Consider the following 4433-nt stretch of genomic DNA (forward strand, 5'->3'; position numbering starts at 1 on the left):
GTAAAAAAAAAAGGATAACTATATGGGTCAAAATCTATCGTTAGAATATTTAAGCCAAGATAGTACTAGGGGAAGAGTTCCCAAGTCGTCGTTTGTCGAAATGGCCCAAGAAGCGGCGAAGTATGTGGTCGAAATTTATACAGTTTGCAGCTACAAGATGTAAATAGTTTCGGCTGCGGACTAAAAGTGATCTTTGCCCAATTTAAAGTCTCGTGTATTTTATTTACCAATTTTTCGTATTATTTTTTTAGTGATCTTCAGTCCCATGAAAGATACAAATGAATCGATAAATTAAAAACTCGAGATCAATATCTCTACAAATAACATATGATATAAGGAAATACAAATCGTCTTGATTCATTGTCTCAACACTGTAATTAAAACAAAAATTTAATATTAAACACGTTACCGATATAGAAAGTTTTCAATCCTTTTAAACAGACTAATTGAAAAATAGTGTTACTCCATATATTAACAACACTATATAATTATGGAAATTCCGAACATAGACGGGCAAACGAGTCAAGTAAACATGAGAAAGAAATCATTGTATTTATTTTATTCAAATGAGAAAAAAAAAACAAATGTTAATGTAAACTTTTATTTCATCTATCTACAATAAATTGTCCCAATAGCCAATGCATACTCTCCTAAACAAATACCTAAATCACATTTGGAAAATACTTAAATAGGAAGTGTTATCAGCCAAATGAGAAGCTCCTTCTCAGTAAGTGGATGGAATATTGATATGCACACTTCCTATGTAAGAATTTTCCATTATCTCCTCATCAGCTACATATTTTTTTCAAAAATATTGATCTGATATATCAATTTTTCTTGAGTAATTAAGCATCAAAATCAAATTGCAAAAGTGGCTGCATGAAGGAGTTGATCTCATTAAAAATATTCATATCCTCTCCTTGGTCATGACCAAAATTACCAAATTCTTGAATGTTAAAATAGGTTTTTATATCCTCAGGAAAATTACTTTGTAGTGGATCAGAAAATTCAACAGATTCGGGCGGCACTTAGCTGCCAATGTCATTTCCATCATTTCTTTGAATTTTGTAGACTGGAGCAATAGCCCGAGGGCTGACGTGGAAGAAGGTGGTCGGGTTTGAGATACCGAGGCATCGGGCATGGTGGTGTTCGAGGTAAGTTGGAAGTGGGAATAAATTAGAGTCGTAAAGGCAGAGGTAGAGGTGACCGTGGTCGTGGTCGATCCAATACTATGATTTGGAGTTGGGATCATATTAGTCAACATTAGGGTTTGGTTGATCAATGGTATTGTTGTTGTTAGGTTTTAGTAAAGGTGTTAAACGGGCTGGGTTGGACCGGTTCTGGACCGGCCCAGACTTGAAATCCGGAACCGGCCTGGACCAGTAATAGGGGGCTGGGCTGGCTGGGTAGGGGGTTTGGGGGGGGGGGGTTGGCTCGGTTTAGTTGGCCCAAATGGGTAACCGAAATCGGTTGAACCGGTAGAGTGAATAGTACCTCTTACCGGGTTAACCGGCCCGGACCGACCCGGTTCAAACGGCTATTTTTTTTTTAATTTTTCGAACTAGTGGCCCCACAGACCGTTGGCAACTGTCAGACCATGTTTTGGTCCGTTGGCCAACGGAAATATTGCACAAATAGCCTATTTTTTTTTTAATTTTTAACCCTTTTTTAATTTACAAAACTAACCTTCTCTAAAACTATAGAATATGTTTAATGCTGCTAAAAGTTTTAATTTACAAAACTAACTTTGTCATTCGGAATTTGAAGTTTGAACTTTGAACAATGAAGTTCAAAATTGAAATACTTGCTTGACGTTTGTTCGTCATAACATTGGAATTGCCTAATCAAGTGCTCAATTTATTGTCGAATTCGGTGCACTCCCTCCAACTCTTTCTCTTATTTACTATTTTAATTGCATATTTAATTTTAGCTTATACTTTAATTTTTACAATATGTTTAATGCTGCTAAAAGAGCGTGTAAAAGAGTTACTGGTAGGGGTAATAAAAAAAGAGGTAGTCCTTCAGCATTTGGTAGTAATAGTAATAACCCATTATCATTTACACATGTTTCCGAATCATCGCCTAATGATAATTTAGATATAGATTATGAACAATTACAAGAAGATTTTGAAATAGAAGATAATGAAATAGGAATGGAAGATGAGATACCAGCTACACCTACTAGTGTTGGAGTTGGTAGTGTTAGGGTTGCTACAAGGGGTGGTGGTCGTGGCACTAGAAGTAGACCACATATGGCTCCGACTACTAATCGTAGAAAAAGAAGTAAGGTTTGGAATTTTTTTGAAATAATAGAAGGTATTGATAGAGTTAAATGCAAACTTTGTAAAGGTGATTTTAAACATTTGACCGGAGGAAATTTAGGGGCGACTGGGACGCTTAGGTTTGGAATTTTTTTGAAATAATAGAAGGTACTGATAGAGTTAAATGCAAACTTTGTAAAGGTGATTTTAAACATTTGACCGGAGGAAATTTAGGGGCGACTGGGACGCTTAGTAGACATACGAGAACTGAGCATCCCATAGAATGGGGCGCTGATGGTGATGGAAATCAAACAATTCTTAACCTTACTACTGGAGGTCTAGTGAAATATGATAAAATGAAGGATCGTGAGGAGTTAGCAAAATGATTGCTTTGAGTTGTCTACCTTTTTCTTTTGCTTCTTCATTATATCTTATTATGTATATTCAAAGGAATTACAATCCTTTATTTAAAGGTATCCCTAGAAGTACTTGTAGAGCTGATATCTTTAGACTTCATGGACAATATCAAATATACATACGTTATTTGTTTAGCCACCTTTCTTGTAGAGTTTGTCTAACTTCTGATATTGGCCATGCTGTTAATGAAAATGATTATTTGACAATTACATATCATTGGATAGATGATACTACTTGTATGCAAAAACGTATTATCGCTTTTAGATATGATGAAGATCAGAGCCATACTGCTGCGTTATAAGTAGTACTATTTGTGAAGTTGTTGAATTTTATAATATAAAGCAAAAAGTATTGTGTATGTCTTTTGATAATGCTTCTAACAATAATACCGCAATTTCAATATTAAAACTGCATTTGCAACCACCTCTTGATGAAAATTTTCATGTTAGGTGTGCATGTCATGTTTGTAATTTAATTATTAAAAGTGGCCTTGATTTATTTTCAACTGAGATTACTCATGTTAGAAGAGCAGTTGGTGTAATTCAAGGAAATAATAGACAATCTAGAATAAAGGAATTTAAGAATAAGTGTGTCCAGTATAACCTTAAACCCAGATTCATGCCAGACGAAATTGTTACTAGATGGAATTATACATATATATTTTTAAAATGTTGCTACAAATATAGATTCCCAATAACTGAAATTGCTAATGCGCATTGTACTGATCCAAATCGTATATTAACAACTAGTACTTGAGAGGTCATTAGTGATGTTGTTAAATTTTTACATAAATTTATACAACTACTGTTGAGTTTTCTGGAGCATATTACCCTACTGTTACTATGGCTTTAGTACATATAGCTGAAATTTCTTTTCTACTCTCTGAGTTTAAGAAGAAAGAAAAATATAAGGATGTTGTTGAAAAAATGCAAGCAAAATTCAAAAAAAATTCTTTCCAATTCTTCTGATTTACTTAATTGGTGCTGTTTTAAATCCTTCTATTAAGATGTCTGATTGTCCCCAATTAATGAATGCTTTATATACTTATATGGAGATTGGACCAACTGAAACCCCCGATTTATATACTTGTATGAACAAGCTAAATGAATATTTACAACAATTATACAATTATTATGCAAATGTAATTGATGATGCTGCTCTTAATGCAGGCAATGTTAATCCAACTATGTACTGTACCACTTCTGCTACTGTAGATGATGAAGAAGGCCTTGATAGTTTTAATATTTTTTCTACATTTTCTAACACTCAAACCAGTAGCAGGAACATTGATGAACTTCAATTCTACTTGCAGAAGCAAAAAGAGCCTCGCACAAAGGAATTTTCACCGTTGGGATGGTGGCATGAAAATGGAAAGCAATTTCCTGTTCTTTTCGCTATGGGTTGGGACGTGCTGAATGTGCCAATTTCTACTGTTGCATCGGAGAGTGCATTTAGCCAAGCAAGACAACAACTTGGAGACACCCGTCACTCATTGGGAAGCAATGCTTTGGAAGTTTTAGTATGTTTCAGAGATTGGATTAGATCGGAACAAAGAAATCAAGGACGTGAAGATTTTGATAGTCCAGAAGACGAGAAACTTGGAGATATATTAACACGTGGTAATCCATCCGAATTTAACACTCCAGAAGAAGGTCAATCAGTTCATATTGATTATGAAAAACTTTCTAAGGCAATGCAAAACCTTTGAATTTACTTATTGTTAAAAATGTAAATCTTTCAATTTGTAAGTTTGAA

Source organism: Nicotiana tabacum, chromosome 8, assembly GCF_000715075.1.
Source record: "Nicotiana tabacum cultivar K326 chromosome 8, ASM71507v2, whole genome shotgun sequence".
Classification (NCBI taxonomy): domain Eukaryota; kingdom Viridiplantae; phylum Streptophyta; class Magnoliopsida; order Solanales; family Solanaceae; genus Nicotiana; species Nicotiana tabacum.